Genomic DNA, 17,933 nt, shown 5'->3' with positions numbered 1-17,933 from the left:
AGATCTTTTGTGTAAGGTGTGAGAGACTCCAAAGTGTGGAGATTCCTCACAAGGGGATAAACTTGAGATAAAGAGAACCGTGGTACTCAAGTGGATCTTTGGATCACTTGAAAGGAGTTGAGTGCAACCCTCGTCCGTTGGGACGCCACAACGTGGACTAGGCAAGTGTTCCACTTGGCCGAACCACGGGATAAAAATCGTCGTGTCACCTGTCTTTATTCGTGTGCGATTCTCTCTACTTCCACTCACTTTATAATTGCTCTAAGTTTAATACCCATCTTGTGAAGAGCAAGTGAAGAAGTTGTCTCTTCTCGTTCTCTCTCTCTAGTCATAGCACCTTGGTTTTAACTTCACTAACATTTCATAAACCAAGTTTGTGTTGTTTAGTCTTGTTTTTACAGGATCACCTATTCACCCCCCTCTAGGTGCTCTCAGAAGTTGAATGCGAGCCCTCTAGGTCTTCGGGCTACCCTTTGCTACCTTGTCCCTCTTTGCACGGACCATGTGCGAACCATAAGTCAGATCCATCAAGCTGAAAACTCGATTCAACCTAACCCTATTCTTCCACAGCTCCAATCTCCTCTCCACCTCATGCTTTAACACTGAACCAACTAGCCTTACGATTTCCTCCTCAATCTCCTTCATAAAAACGTCGCCTAGCCTACCCTCAAATCGACTTTGAAGGGGTGCTTCACACCGGCCTCATAAAGTTTGGTATATCCCTTCACTCCACCAAACCAATAGACCAATCTCGACCCAACGACCACACACCGCAAGCCAAATATTCTTCAACCAAATCTCTGCCTCCGCTAGAAATCGTGGCTTATCCGAAGGCCTTGTCATTGAGGTCCCCCCCTCAACAACATCAAACCTAGGGAAGGCATCATAACCATAAGGAGACATGGTACTTGCCGGTTCTTCGACCAGCCTCTCCACCGATTCTTCGCACATGAGACCAACTCTGAACTCTGTCACCTTCCCCCGTCGTCTTTCCAGTCTTTGGGGTAAAGGTACAACTCCCAAATTGATCCATCGCCCTTCAACGGTCTTCTTCTGCCAAGGAAGGCAATAATGCTTGGTGAAGATCTCTGCTGACAAAGTCCCTCCATATGTTGTCATTGCCCCCACAAATTTGCTTAATGTAATAATGGCGTTCAAAGTCAACTGATGGATTTGGACTCTGAATTTATCCAAAATTCTAACCACAAAATCATGACAGTGGAGATGATGAAGTCCAACGTCAAAAGAACCCTCGATGGCGTTCACTTCGCCTCACAGTTGCGACACAGACTCTAAACCCGACGCTCTACTGGACCCTGCTAGGAAGTAACCAAGCGCCTGCATCTTCCGGACCTCTGTTTCGAAGTCTTCGAGCATCCTAGGTCGTACCACTCCCTATCTGATGTGGCAGCAGTGCCACTCCTCTCCAAAATCGAACCGACCGCTGGGGTGATTCCTGTCGTCTCGGTAACCTTCGCCACCAGCGGCGGTGATGCGACATGGCTAGCCCCACTTGAAGAAGGAGACATTGCAGTAGCATACTGAGGGCGGTGGCGTGCAGAAGTCTTGAAACAGACTAGCATAAAGAAGACGCTGATGACGATCGCCGACAGCCAAGTAGCGGTGGTAGCAACAAAAAAGAGAGCTGAGCTACTAAGCTAGGAACAACAGTAGCCAAGAAAGCAACAAGATGGAAAGCACAAAAATCCCAGTAGTACCACTCGCCCTATATTTATAGGCGTGCAAAAGTAAAAAGCATGAACATTGACATCAATCTAATCAACAGTCACATTCACCATGTCACCCTATGATCGAGGGCAGTGTTTGTACTTCTCTAAAGACTTCAGGATCAGCCCATCAAGTCGAGCCTCATTCTAGGGGTTACTGTTGGGATGAAGGTCGAATCAGACCCCGATCATCTCCTTGGCTAAGCACACCTAAACCCAATCTAACCGTTTGTGATCTTCGAACGCATCTGAAGACTTCGATCGTCCCCACGGTCAGCATAGACTTGGTATTTGTAGAGTCCTTCGCCTACCCACGGAGCTGTCCAAGCGAAGGCATGACACCATGGGGGCTCGACGCCCCAAGGACGAAGAACCCTCATGAGGGCCTACCGCCCCAACCAGTTAAGGCGCCTTTCAGACAAAATGAAGCCAGTGAGTTCATGTGAAGACTCATGATCCACACACCAGTAACGACGAAGACTCTGGGCGACTTTTTAGGTGTCAAGACACTAACTCTCGGGCGAAGACCCAACAATGGTGGGAGGGAGTTAGTCATGAAGGACATAGAGGGCCATCCAACTAGGCCCACTATCCAGCCCCCACAGGGGTAGATGTCTTGGTGTAACCACACAAGAGAGGGTATTATACTGTAATTACCCCGTTCAATAGAATATTTTGAAAAAATGTAACAGTTAACTAGCGGGTACAACTATATTTAGGCTCATGTCCCCTTGGTTGTCTTATAAATACCCTCATCTGGGTTACAACATAGACACGCTTGACAAGACACCCTAACTTCCTATCTAACTGTTTTATCGTGCACTGTTGCTTCCACTGACTCCCGAGCGGTGGGGCCCGCTTGTTAGGTCCCAGTAGGACCAAAGTCTGAGAGGGTCTGTTTTCGAATGCAAAGGTATTGACACGTCGGACCGGGTCCGGTGATGTAGGATAGAGTTCCAGAGAGGCTGTTTGATGGACTAAGATAGATGGTGGACCGGTCCAGAGTCCGGTGTGTAGCAGACCAAAGTATACCCAACGGTCAGATGATGTGGCGCTGATTTGGCAAGGTCTGGTGGTGCACCGGACGGTCCGACAAGTGTTGACAAACTAACATGTTTTTAGAGTGGTCACTGAGGTGGCAGGCACAATCAAAGGTCTGGTATGCACCAGACCTACAACAATGTTGGGTTTGGTGCAACAAGGAATTGTAGAAAATTGGGCAACAACTAGTTTGGCTGTGGTATGCACCTGTTGTTGGTTGCGATTGTCCCTGCCAGAGTCTGACTGCGCCGGCCTAACCCAAGTTCTGCTGGACTGCGGAGGGTCCTTGGGCTTTCTCTGAGATTCGACCTTGCGCTGATGGAGCTCTTTGGACCTGGCATATTTTTCGAACAATTGGTAGAGCTCTTGCATATGCTTAGGCGGGTCCCTGATACAATGACTGTACAAAACGCCAGCCCCGAAGACCGCTGATGGCATAATGGATCACTATGTGATCGTCAACTAATAGCAGTTGCGATTTTTGTAGTATTCACGAAGGGTTTACTTCTCTTGCTGCTTACAGAGTGATAACTCGGCCAATGCATCTATGTCTGGCCGGTATCCTTGGAAATTCAGTAGGAACTTGTCACGAAGTCCCTTCCACGACTCGATTGAAAGTGGCGGTAGCCTGGTATACCAAGTTAAGGCTGGGCCTTTGAGTGCAATGATGAAAGACATGGCCATGGTGGTGTCGTCCCCTCTGGATGATGCAACGACAACTTGGTAGCTCATGATGTACTGAGCCAGGTCGGTGTTGCCGTTGTATTTGGGTAAGTGCTGGCCCTGAAGTTGGCTGGCCAGGGTGCCGCTTGGAGCTGCAGAGCCAGAGGACTTCGATCATCGAGGTAGTTGATTCCCTGTAAAGCGGCAGCTGGGGGGATGATGGGGCTGCGCGGCGGGTGGAATGGGTCTCCGGCCTGTGTTTTGCTAGAAAGCCACCGACGGTGCAAGGGGGCCGTGTAGCAGGTTATACGGGCCTTCGCCTTGTATGAGTGCTGTTGGGGGCCTTCGGCTTCCGAAGGTCCTCAAAAACATGATTTTACAATGTTTTCCAAGTGAAATATGTGAACAGGTATCTTCGGAATCAGGTTACGGGTATACAAGTGTCTGGTCAAGACGAAGCTTGAGTGGGACGGAAGACGATCATGATGAAGGATAAGATGATCACGAAGCTATGCGCAGAAAAGCTTCGGCATGACAGCAGAAAAGGGGAACCGACTTAAAGATGAAAAGCCAAATTAGACCTCGAAGAATTACTATAGAGTTATTGATAAATGTAAAGGGCATTAATGTAATTCTACACGGGCTGCGTCCCGTGCCTATAAATAGATGAACTGTTCACGCTGACTTGACATTCGCTTTTCACATCACGCCTGTACCTTTATTTTCCGTCAATCCGAAGGTACATTTATAATTTGTTATTACGGATATGATAATGAAAATAAAAAAATATAAGTTGATGATAATTCCTGTATTATTATTTGTATTTCATATATGCATTCTTCTTTATCATCTGTCGAGCTTACGAAGGTCTCTTCCTTCATAACCTTCTTAACCTTCGTCCGGAATTCATTATATCTGAAGGGATATAACATACTGAAGGACGAAGGATCTTAACATTTAACACTTTTTATGTTGCCTTGTTCTTAACTCTTAGCATTTGAGAACAAGTCTCCAACATTGGCGCCCACCTCCGGTGAACTCACGTCCATTTTTTGAGCTTTGAACACCTTCGGCAAGCATCACCTTCGTCATGCCGCCGAAGAAAGCTTCAGCCACAGGGACTGCCACTCTGCAGCCGCTGGATCCCAATCATGATGTCCTTTCTCTTAGGGATGCCCGAAGCCAGAAAAGGAAGGCCACCAGTCCAACGCCTCCGGAGGACGACTTGGATCAAGAAATCCAAAACTTGGAGATGCTCCATCAACAAGTTCAACGAAAGAAGGAAAAGATGGCTCGTCTAGCTGACCTACAGAGGCAGATAGATGAAGCTTCAGAAGAAGTTCGTCATCTTGCTCAAGATGACCAGAACCGAAGGCCTCCGCGCAGAGAGCTTCATCAGGAGGGCTTCTACAATGAGGACGACTGGTATGAAGATTTCCATCATGGAAATTTTGCTTTTGATGATGCTTCTCCTCTGTCAACAGAACTGCAGGCTACACCATGGCCCCAGTCTTACAAGCCACCCCAGCTCCCCATGTACGACGGTCATTCAGACCGAAGCAATTCTTGATGAGCTATGAAGCAACCATATCTTCGTATGGTGGCAATACTGCAGTCATGGCAAAGTCTTTCGTCATGGCCGTCAAGAGTGTTGCACAAACCTGGTACTCCTCTCTTCGGGCAGGAACAATCACCTCATGGCAAAAGCTGAAGGACATGTTGATAACCAGCTTCCAAGGGTTTCAGACGAAGCCGGTCACTGCTCAAGCTTAATTCCGGTGCACCCAGGACCACGAAGAATACCTTCAGGCGTATGTCCGAAGGTTCCTGCGTCTAAGGGCACAAGCACCAACCGTGCCCAATGAAATTGTCATTGAGGCCATGATTAAGGGGCTTCGGCCGGGACCTTCAGCTCAATATTTTGCCAGGAAGCCTCCTCAAACTTTGGAGAAGCTGCTCCAGAAGATGGACGAGTATATTCGAGCCGACAATGACTTTCGCCAAAGAAGGGAGGAAGCATTCAGGTTCTCTGAAATGACCAGGGGCTTCGGAGGAAGATTCCATCCGAGGCACGTCAGGTCAATTCACAACTCTACTCAAAGTGATGATAGAGGGAGTCAACAGCAAAGGCCACAATATTCCTCGCAAGCTTCGGGGCAGCAACAAAGCTCTTTCCGGCCGCCAGCGCCAAGGGGCAGAGGCGCCAGGGGCTTCGGGGGAAGATTTGGGGATCAGCCGAGAAAAATTTACTGCCTATTCTGTGGTGAAGACAAGGGCCATACCATTAGGATGTGTCATGTTACCATCCAGAAGCAAAAGGAGATAGCAGAAGCTGCAGCACAATAGAATCAGCCGAAGCAGGTCATGCATATTGCCTCGTACCATTCGCCTTACATTCCAGAATATGTAGGCAATCACCCTGCAGCTTCTGTTGCTTCGGCAAGCCAACCCCAAGCATCTTGGCAACAGCCTCCACCGCCACCACCAACACAACGAGGTCAGCAGCCAGAAGGGAGTCAGCACACTCACCTCCAGCGGGACTTCAGAGAAGAGTCCGAAGCTCGCACAGTCAATAGCACTGTGCCAGAGTCGAAGCACATTTACTGACAAATATCCTACCTCGATAGCAGCTTTTCGCATTTTCGCATTCAGTATTACTTTCTTTTTAATAAGGAACAATTATGGGAAGTTTAAGTGTTTTTTATCGTTTTTCAATCTCTTGTAACAGTTTCGCTTTTTACCATAATGAAAATATATCTTTTCCATAGGCTTGAGTTACCGAAGCATAATAATTTATGGTGGCACGAAGGACCTTTGAATTATCAAAAATTTGTTCTAAGGAACACAGTGCAATTTCTTCGAAGCAGCAAAAAGTCGTTCCTAAGGGAGCGCAGTGTAAGTTTTTTGCTCAAAAGTCGTTCCGAAGGGAATGCAGAGCTTACAGCAAAAAATAAACGCTGATTCCGCTGAAAGTAAAAGGCGAAGAAGCTCCTAAGGGAGGCTTACAGCGAAAAATAAGCGCTGATTCCGCTGAAAGTAAAAGGTGAAGAAGCTCCTAAGGGAGGCTTACAGCGAAAAATAAACGCTGATTCCGCTGAAGTAAAAGGCGAAGAAGCTCCTAAGGGAGGCTTACAGTGAAAAATAAATGTCAACCTTCGGCAAATATCATTTTGCACAACATCACATCATTACATCATTTGCATAGCATAACATCATACATCATAGTGCATCAACAACGCAAGAAGGGGGGTCTCGATATTGATATTCGAAGATTGTTTTGAAGAAATAGTGACAAGGCACAAAAAATAGCCATTGAAAAGTTATGCCTTCGTCAAACTCTGAAATGGAAGGATCTATTGATTATTGATTTTAGGAGGATTGATTACTGATTTTATGAGAACACGGATATTATTTATGAAGCATGAAAAGAAGGGAAGGTGTTTTTTCGCTGAAGGCTCAAAAACGGTATGTATATGATGTTTCATGCATCGTAAAGAATAGAACTATAAACAGCTAATATATTACATCCAAAGTTGCACAATATTACACATGATTCTCAACAAACATTACATTCTAAATGTTTTACAACAGCATCTAATCTTCCCTTAGGACTACTTTTGCAGCTTCGTTTAGTAGCTGATCAACAACTTTATCCATTATGGCTTCAGCCATTTGTCTAATTTCGTCATCCCCCTTCATGTGGGGGCCCGGAGATAGCTCAGCAGGTTCTGAGGGAAGAGAAGATACATATATATTACTATTACAAACCGTGAACAAGTTCGAAATCAAAAAATTACAATGAAGAGTCAAAAACCACTAATTAATACCTATTTGCCCTTCGGGCTCTGCGCTTTTCTCAGCGGCCTCTGCTACTTTTCTAGCATCATGGATGCCTTTTTTGCTTTTTTGAATAATTTCTTGGGCCATTTCTCGGCCACCATTGTCCCAGATGTCGCTGAAAAATTTTCCACCGACCAAGCTTGCTTCGGCCGAGGGATTTTTTATATCTTCGGAGGATAAGGCAGCTTCGGTTTATGCCAAAAATTTTACATGCTCACAGCCTTTCCTCTCCAAAATAGTAGCAATCCCTCTGGCACCCGAAAAGGCACATATGTCTCCGCGGCTATTCAAAATTTCTTCAAAGGCCTCAGCTTCGTGACTGATCCATTCAATCGGGCCTTCGGGGTTACCCCTTGTGAAGTTTTCCTCGCTCGAGAATGCGCCAACGCTGGCGAAGCTGGATTTTATTTTCTTAGCACATTCCATAGATTTGTGATAGCACCTTTTCTTGGATGCACGAAGCTCTTCAACGTTTCTTTCTAAATGATTTGCCCACTGATCACTAAGTTCTCGTTTCGTCTCTTCAAGTATGCGTTCTTCTTTAGCTCTGGCTAGCTGTTTCCGAAGATCCTCAATTTCGCGCTTTTGAGCCTCAGCTTGAGCTTTAGAAGTAGCTTCGTCTTCCTTTATTTTATCCACCAATGTAAGCAGAATTTTATCTTTTTCCAAAGCTTCGTTCCTCAGCTTAATGACCTCTGTTCGTAGGTTGTTGAAAGCAATATTATAGCTCTCGTCTTCGGCATTCTTTTGCGCTCTCAAAGCGTTGCTAAGTATTAAACCCTATATGAAAAGAATTAGTATAAGAATTAAAGAATAATTCAAAACTTATAAACTTCCAAATATACAATTTTCATACCTTCAGACTATTGTATGCGAGGCTATCTGCAAGATCGTCCTTCGTCATAACGCAGAGGCCAGCTTCAAGCTTCGGAAACCCCATACTTCTAGACATCTCCCGGCAGACAGATAATTCTTTGTTGTCTGGGGGGCAGTATAAGAAGTCATCTTCGTCTGTACCATTGAATACTAAGGCCCCCTTTGGATACTTCAATTCTCGGGCATAGTGATTAGCTTCAAAAATCTCTTCTTTAGATAATCTTTTTCCCGAAGCATGTCGTACAATATAATCAAGTACTTCGGAAGATGCTTTGGGGGCAGCAGTGCCAGTTTCTTCAGCCAAAATTTGTTCTGCTATTTCTGCTTCTTCGGCTTCCAAGAATTTCACCTTGGCGGGCTCTGAAGGCCCAGCTTCAGTTTCAGATTGTTGCTTTGAAGCTTCGGCGACAAAGGCTTCAGTGTGTACTTCGGAAGTTTCAACAATTTTCTTTGGTGTCGTGCTTGAAGATTTAATCGTCTCCAAAACATCTAGCACATTAACCATCCTTTTTCTTTTAGGGGTCACTGCTGGACCCTTTTGGCTTTTTGTTGCCTCAATTTTTGCTGAAGGACTTAAAATTTCTGATGTCTTTGTTTCTTCAGCCCTCGGTTCTTCTACTTTTTCCATCGCTGGCACTTCGGCCAGCACTTCAATATTTGGCAGGGGGTTGGCTCTTTAGCTTCGGTGGCCGAAGAGGTCTCACCGACAAACTCAGGCACTGTGGCCGGTTCAATATAACGAGGCCGGTGTGTGAGAACTTTTACCCTTTTCCTCTTCGGCGTCGGCTCGCTAGGAGCGGCTGAAGCAGTTTCCTTTGCAGAGGATGTGTTCTTTCTTTTTTGACCCCGCGTCGGATAGCGGTAGTCGGGGTAGACAAATCCAATTGCATCAAATACTCGGTTGAGTCTCTTCTTCTTTCAGCCTCCGAAGGCCGCTGATAATGCAGTATCTTCGGCCTTTGAGTATACTCCAAGCAATTCATTACTTACGGTCTCAATACTTTTTAGCCAGTCATCATCTGGCTCGACGAATTTATCTCCGTATTGGAATGTGTATTTTAGTCTAACCAACCCACCTTCATCAGTTTCTTTAACGGTCTCCTTCGGCATTCCCCACTGTTCTACAAGTGGCCATATTCTGAAGGCAATGTGTTCTTGAACCAAATCCCTCGTCCCAATAAAAGAGCAAACCACGCCGAAGGCTCTCTGGCATTCTTCGGTTGCTTCATCCATTTCCACCTTCGGCCTCCGGAGGCCGAAGCGTTGCCAGATAGGGCGCATAATGATATCTTTAATATCTTCCCGTGTTTTCAAGTCATTCTTCACATAAAACCATTCCGTCATCCAGTCGCCGGGCCACCTCTTTCGAAAGGTCGGTACGGGGCAGCTTGACCCAGACCGGGCGCCGAAGCTGTAGCAGCCAAAGTTGTTGTGATACTGCTCTTTACCCCAGGGTTTTGTCTCATACAATAGCTCATGTATGTTGTAGAAACTTTTGGCATTAGGTTCTAAACCTTGGCTCCTCACGGCCCACACAAAGATGCCCATCCTTATGATTGCTTCAGGGGTAAGTTGGTGAAGGTAGATTTCAAATATCTTCAGTATTTCCACGACGAAACTGCTCAAGGGAAATTGCAGTCCAGCTTTTAAGAAGCTTCAGAATATCACAACTTCATTTTCTTCGGGAGTCGAACAAGTCTTCTCTCCTTCGTCAGCCCTCACAATAGACAAGTCCCGAAAATATCTGTCCCTCATATTGACAAGATGGCTTTCTTTAATACTCGATTTACCAAAAACCACATGGCTTGGTCGCCAAGGTCGATCTTCGGAGTCTTCACCACCACTATCCGCATCATAACTATCACTGTCACCAGTATCTTCAGATAAACCCTCCAAAATCTCCCTAGTAATCTTCTCTGTATTGGTCTTTGACATTGATTGAAGAAAGCCCAGATGAATCTCCTCAGAAAGGCTAAGCTTCAAATCACCAACAGCTTTCTTATCCTCAGACATCTTCGAAAACGCTGAGAAAGTGCTCCCCAAACCGAAGCTCAAAAATTTAAAAAGTCAAACAAATGTTGTCGCGCACAGGCTAAAAGTTGAGTGAGCAAGAGCAGATGGCAAGAAAGCGTGCGAAATAAACTCGTGGTGAGCTCTTATTTATATGCCTAGTGCGTTGAAAACTGGAGGGTCCCGCTTGTCAATGACTGTTGCTATTCTAGCAAAGGGAAGGTGTTTTTTCGGACCTTCGGCTTAAAGCCTTCGTCCATATCGCAATATGAATTTATTATTCCAGCAAATTAATATTGTGAGGGGCAACTGTTGGGGGCCTTCGGCTTCCGAAGGTCCTCAAAAACATGATTTGACAATGTTTTCCAAGTGAAATATGTGAACAGGTATCTTCGGAATCAGGTTACGGGTATACAAGTGTCTGGTCAAGACGAAGCTTGAGTGGGACGGAAGACGATCATGACGAAGGATAAGATGATCACGAAGCTATGCGCAGAAAAGCTTCGGCATGACAGCAGAAAAGGGGAACCGACTTAAAGATGAAAAGCCAAATTAGACCTCGAAGAATTACTATAGAGTTATTGATAAATGTAAAGGGCATTAATGTAATTCTACACGGGCTGCATCCCGTGCCTATAAATAGATGAACAGTACTCTCGTACTGTTCACGCTGACTTGGCATTCGCTTTTCACATCACGCCTGTACCTTTATTTTCCGTCAATCCGAAGGTACATTTATAATTTGTTATTACGGATATGATAATGAAAATAAAAAAATATAAGTTGATGATAATTCCTGTATTATTATTTATATTTCATATATGCATTCTTCTTTATCATCTGTCGAGCTTACGAAGGTCTCTTCCTTCATAACCTTCTTAACCTTCATCCGGAATTCATTATATCTGAAGGGATATAACGTACTGAAGGACGAAGGATCTTAACATTTAACATTTTTATGTTGCCTTGTTCTTAACTCTTAGCATTTGAGAACAAGTCTCCAACAAGTGCGATTTCTTGTTCTAGCTCCCGAGCCTTTTGCTCTTCATCTAATATCGTCTGTCGCACTTTGGCTTGCATGGTGACTCGTTGACACTTGGCTTCAAGTATCTCTTTTTGCTTTTGCAGGTGGTTGTTCTTGATGCGCATGGCTCGCAGTTTTAGCTGGTCTTCTGCTGAGATGCCTATGACCTCGCCATCCTCTATGGTATCTTCGCCTTTTGGGGGAGCGAAGCCTAGTGATGGTGCCCGCGGTGCGCCCTCGGAACTGCAAGTGCGCACAGTGCCGTCGGGGGTGGGGTTGTCCTGGCGTTGTCTCTTGCTGTTGACAGCATCATCTTCAAAGGCCTCCTGAAGGGTGTTGTCCGTGAGGGCTTTGCCTTTCTTCTCCGCCAGGAGCGCTGCCTACGAGCTTGCTCTCTTGGGGGCCATCGCAGGGTGCTGTTTCGTCGCACGAACGGTGGGCGCCAAATGTTGGAACCTGCCTCCTAGGACAACTAGATCCAATGGGGAAATAGTGAAAGAAGATTAATGGCTCTAACACAGGGTGTCAAAGCAATCACGTTCTCCCCACGCTTCGGCACAGTACGGGGGTATTTATAGGTAACCGAGGGACCGCCCGACCTTGTCAAGGACATTTAGGCCCTCAGTTACCTAGTTTATCCCCGGGATATTCCCTCGTAGAGGGGGTTACAGTGAGTCATTACAGCATACTTTATTACAGACACGGCCCAACCCGCTCTGCCCACACGACATCCGAGGGCGGGGCCCCACAACATGGGTCGAATTGTACATGGACCCCTCCTCGCACTGAGGGGGACAAAGCCTTATGGTCTTCCTAACCTCGGCCATCCAATCCTTGAAGTCGTTGGGGGTCTTCGTCTCAACTTGTCGGAGCGAAGAGGGGCGCTTGGGCCTTCGCATGGATGACATCTGCGGCCTGACCGACGGGGCCTGATGGCGCGGCCTTCGGCCTGCGGAATGTTGAGGTAGAGGTCGTTGAGCGAGGGGTGGCATGTTCGCCTTCGCCCCAACAATTGGCTATATATATCTCCCCTTCATGCCTCCAAACAACCAAGCAAGACTTCATAAGTGTATATATACATTCCTATCTAATTGAGAGCCCTCTCTAACCTCTCTCTTTGTGAGAACAAGTGATTAGTGTGTGATCAAGTGGTAGAGAGTGGCATAAGAGCAAGAGTGCTTGTGCTTAGTGAAACAGAGGATGTGCAAAGAGCTAAGAGAGCTAGAGCAAGTGCATAAGAGCTTAGAAAGAGCAAAGCAACCTTGAGCAAGTTTGTTGAGCTTGGGTCATTCGATTTAGGCATTCGTTGTAGAGCTTCCAAGGTGTGTAAGTCCCGATTTATCACAAGAGGTGATAAATTTGAGCAAGGAGGAGCGAGTTGAAAAAAGGCTCCAAGTTGGTTGCCTATCTCCAACATGGAGTAGGCAAGCATTTGAGGCTTAACCGAACCACGAGATAAATCGTGTGTCTTGTCCCTTTGCTTATTTACATTATGAAGGGGAAATGCATTAAACCATTTTATATATTGATTTTGGTGCTTTATGACCATTGCAACCATATGGACTAACTAGTTTGCCAAGTCTTTGATTCACATATTTATAAGATCAGCAAATTAGGTTCTAAGTCAGAAATAGCTCAAATCCAACCTAAATGGGGTAAAACTTGGAATAGATGAACTAGCAATAGTTCTATACTTTGCATATGTTCCAAATACCCCTAGTAACCTAAAGATCAGATTCAACAAAACACTCCTTTGGAGCTTGTTTGAGCTAAAACAAGGAATATGAGTTAGAGAAGTTAAAATGGCCTAGATCTAGGACTTAGAATAGTTGGATTGCCACTAGATATATTTGTCTAAGTCATAGGAACATCCCCTAAGATCAGTCAAATTCACTTGAAGAAGAATTAAAAAGTTTGCAAAATCTAGGCTACTCCGGACTGTGTTCACATAGAAGGTCGAGACTTGATCTCTACTAGTTGGTGCACTGGACCAGACTGGTTATTAGAGGGGATGTAAATGGTTGTTTGGAGGCTGGTGCGTCGGAATAGTCCGGTGGCACACCGTACTGTCTGACAGGTTCAACGATCATCTCTAACTCCAACAGCTAGATGGACGTGGTGATGGTCCGGTGGCACATTAGACTGTTATAGTGCCCCTAACAAGACCTTTCTCGTCAGAACGACTCTCTGCTACAGTAGTTTAAAAGGGGTTCGATACACACCGAATCGTCATTGTGCAAGGTCTGGTGCAACACAGAACAATTCAATTTTCTCCACTTCACTCCAACGGCTATGTGGGGGTGATTGGGGCTATAAAAACACCCCAACCAGCACATTAAAGACACAAGAGCTACACCAAACATCCATACATTAATTGCAACACCTTCCAAACATTTAAAGCCACATAAGCCCCTGCATTCGATCAATTTGAGTTAGAGAGACTTAGTACCTGAGAGCACCTAGAGGGGGGAGTGAATAGGTGATCCTGCGAAATTCAACACTAAATAGCCAACACTTGGTTATGAAATGTTAGTGCAATTAAAACCAAGTTGCTAAAGTGTGAACTTTAGAAGAAAACCAATCACAAAGAGGATGGACACAAGACACATGATTTATCCCGTGGTTCGGCCAATGCCTACTCCACGTTGTGGTGACCCCCTTTGGTCAAGGATTGCACTCAATCCCTCTAAAGTGATCCAATGATCAACTTTGAGTACCACAGTTATCTTCTTCAGTAATCTTTTCCCGTTTGCGAGGAATCTCCACAAGTTGGAGCCTCTTGCCCTTACAAAGTTTGATCACAAGAGAAGCACAAGAGTAAGGGAGGGAAAGCAACACACGCAAGATTCAATCTGTAGCACACACACTCACATATACCAAGACTTGAGCTCAAAACACGACGCAAAGAGTTCACAACTCAAACGGAGCTCAAATCACTAACACAACAACCAAATGCGTGGAGGCGGAGTCTAGATGTCTTAAGATGCTTAGAGAATGCTTGGTGTACTGTTCCATGCGCCTAGGGGTCCCTTTTATAGCCCTAAGGCAGCTGGGAGCCGTTGGAGATCAACTTGGAAGGCAAATCTTGCCTTCTGTCAAGTGGTGCACCAGACAGTCCGGTGCACCACCGGACATGAACAGTAAGCGTCCGGTGCTCGATCTCCTTCCTAATCGGGCGCAGTCGACCGTTGAGCCTCGGGTCCAGTTGGTGCACCGGACACAGTCCGGTGCACACCGGACAGTCCGGTGTGCCCAACCGACCGTTGGCGTGGGCCACGCGTCGCCCGCTGATTGCGCAGCCGACCATTGGTCGCGAGTGCCGTTGGCTCACCGGACAGTCCAATGCACCACCAGATAGTCCAGTGATTTTTAGCCACAACGCCTTTTCTTTTCCCGAGAGCGGCCAGTTCGCCGCCGGGCTAGCCTGTGCACCGGACACCGGACAGTCCGGTGTGCCACAGGCTGGTGCTGGTTTGGTTGAACCGAGCCATTCTTTCTCCATCTCTTTTCCTCTTTTCTGGGCTATGTCTCTAGCACTTAGATAAACATGTTAGCACCTTAAAACAATTTACTAAGTCTAGAAACATGCCTTGTTCTTTGATGTGCACTTTTTGCCTACTTAGCACATGAGAGTTTAAAACAATGTGTTGAGTATTCAATCACCAAAACAATTGTAGAAATGGCCCAAAGGCACATTTCCCTTTCAATCTCCCCCCTTTTGGTGATTTATGCCAACACATTAAAAAGCAACTAAAGATCGCAAATTGAAGACCAAATTCTCTCTACTTCGGATTTGGCATATTTGGATCACTTTTTTTTAAGTCAAACACACTTGTTTGGGCAAATAGAGAGATATTCCAAGAGTAAAATTGATCAAGTGCCAAAAACTCCCCCTTTTCCCATAATCAAAATTCTCCCCCATAAGAGACCAAATTTTGCTATAAGAGGATTTTGATAAAATACAAATTCTAACTTTACTATTTTTCAAAAATCACAAGTGGTTGGCTGATCTATTTGCTTTGGCCTTAATTTCTCCCCCTTTGGCATTAAGCACCAAACCGGGAAATATTTTGGCCCTTTAACCCCATTGCCTCACCAAAATGTCAAATAAGAGTGCAGTGGAAGTCTTTTCGTCGTCCAAGTTCATTTTCCCTTTCAATGGTCCTTCGAGACTACTTCAAGTGTACTCAAACAAACAAGTTAGTCTCAAAGGAGTCAAGTTGTAGCTCATCTCCCCCTAAACTTGTGCATCATTTGCATACGGACTTGTGAGGTCCGGGGATGACTTGTACAATTTGAGCACCACAAATAAACGATAAATGATGTAAATGCTCAAAGTAACATGATCAAAGGCATGAAACACATGTATGCTATAGATCAATCCAAGTTACGTGAATCTAAGACATTTAGCTCACTACGCAACCTGCAAAACCTTGTCTCATCTAAAGGCTTGGTGAAGATATCGGCTAGCTGGTTCTCGGTGCTAATGTGGTAAACATCGATATCTCCCTTTTGCTGGTGGTCTCTCAGGAAGTGATGCTGGATATCTATGTGCTTAGTGCGGCTGTGTTCAACAGGATTATCCGCCAAGCGGATTGCACTCTAATTGTCACATAGGAGTGGGACTTTGCTCAGATTGTAGCTAAAGTCCTGGAGGTTTTGCCTCATCCAAAGTAGTTGCACACAACACTGTCCTGCGGCAACGTACTCGGCCTCAGCGGTGGATAGGGCAACAAATGTTTGTTTCTTGGAGCTCCAGGACACAAGGGACCTTCCTAGAAACTGGCACGTCCCTGATGTGCTCTTCCTATCTACCTTGCACTCGGCATAGTCGGAATCTGAGTATCCAATTAAGTCAAAGGTAGACCCCTGTGGATACTAGACCCCGAAGCAAGGCGTAGAAACTAAATACCTAAGAATTCGCTTAACAGTCACAAGGTGACACTCCTTGGGGTCAGATTGAAATCTAGCACACATACATACACTAAGCATAATGTCCGGTCTACTAGCACAAAGATAAAGTAATGAACCTATCATTGACCAGTGTTGGGGACTTGTTCTCAGATGCTATGAATTAAGAACAAGGCAACACAAAAGTAGGTTAATGGTCAATGCCCTTCGTCCTTCGAAGCATTATTTCCCTAAGGATATAACGATCTTCAGAGGAAGGTTATGAAGGACGTACCTTCATCATCACAACATATAGCAATGAAAGATAAAGCATATGAAACATGAGAAATAACATGGATAATCATATGACATTATAATATATTTCTTATTATATAATCATGAGCGAATAAAAATAACACAAAGTTACATTTGTACCTTCGGCTTGACAGAAGGTATGAGAACAAGCGTGACGCACAAGCGAGTACCAATCAGCGTGAACAGTACAGGGGTACTATTCATCTATTTATAGGCACAAGGCACAACCTGTGTGAAGTTACATTTATACCCTTTACAATTAATTACAATCATGACACAAACTATCATGGGTCAATCTGTCTTTTCATCTTTAAGTCGGTGCAACCCTTCGTCTCAAGGCATGTCGTTATGCCGAAGTTCCCTGGAAGGTAGCTTCGGCGTTATTTCTGTGCTGATCTTCCGAAGGTGTTTCTTCTTACAGGACCTTCGGCCACGAAGCAGACCCCAACAGTAGCCCCTTCGCGGTGCTAGATCGTTTTTCGTAACGAGCTTGATCCGTGAAAAATTGTCCTAGGCTTCGGAATACCGAAGGTCCAAAAAACACCTTTCCTAAGCTCGTTGCCGAGAAACGATTAAAATAATCCGAGCGCGAGGTGGCCCCACCATGCGGCGGGTACGCACGATCTAGCGATTCATCTCCCACACACTGTGGTCCACCATTTAGTGGGTGCGGTTGACTTGACGGTTCACCTTCACACCTGCAGCACTATATAAACATACGGGTAGGTGTGAAGTTACCACAACATTCATTGCCATTGCACTGTTGTGCTGTTGAAAAATTTAACCATAGCCGAAGCTTTCTCATCGCATTCTCAAACAAAGCATCATTTTGATCTAGCTTCGTCATAAGAGGGAGCGTCGTCAAGACTATAAAAATCATCAACATTCGTAAGAACTGTAAGGAATTCAACACCTGATGGCCAAAGTACGTTCAACTGCTAGGGTGACCCATGACGGAGAGGAGGCCGAAGCCACAGAGACTGCCCCAATTTCTGAAGTGATGAAACAATCGGGACTGGTTGTGACAGAGGGAGCTGCTAACGAAGGTGCATCTGCTGCCGAAGCTGAATATGCTGACATTGAAGAAGATGTTGTTGATGAAGAAGAGGAAGATTATAATACTCTCATTCTAGCCAAACCCAACCACTTGGACTTTGGAAAATCTACTGTTTCTGAGGCTGATATGCCCATGATGATAAAGCTAGGCTACTTCGAAGAAGCTAAGAAGAAGCTAATTCGCTTCGCCGGGGAAGAAACCACTCCGACACTGGAAAATGATGAGGTGGTAGTTTTCAGGAGTTTCTTCAGAGTGGGATTGAGGTTTCCTTTGAACGAAATGATTGGGGAAGTTTTGGAAAATTACGAAATCTATCTTCATCAGCTGACTCCTAACGCTATAGTTAGGTTCAGCGTCTACATCTGGGCACTCCAAAGCCAAGGAATAGACCCGAATGTCGAAGCTTTTTGCCGAGTGCATGAGCTTCATTATCAGACGAAGGCCAGAGAAGATGGACTTCATGAGAATTTTGGTTGTTACAACTTCGCTT

This window comes from Zea mays, chromosome 4, assembly GCF_902167145.1.
Source record: "Zea mays cultivar B73 chromosome 4, Zm-B73-REFERENCE-NAM-5.0, whole genome shotgun sequence".
In the NCBI taxonomy this organism is placed as follows: domain Eukaryota; kingdom Viridiplantae; phylum Streptophyta; class Magnoliopsida; order Poales; family Poaceae; genus Zea; species Zea mays.
The sequence above is the reverse complement of the archived record's forward strand: the minus strand, read 5'-3'. Positions refer to the sequence as shown.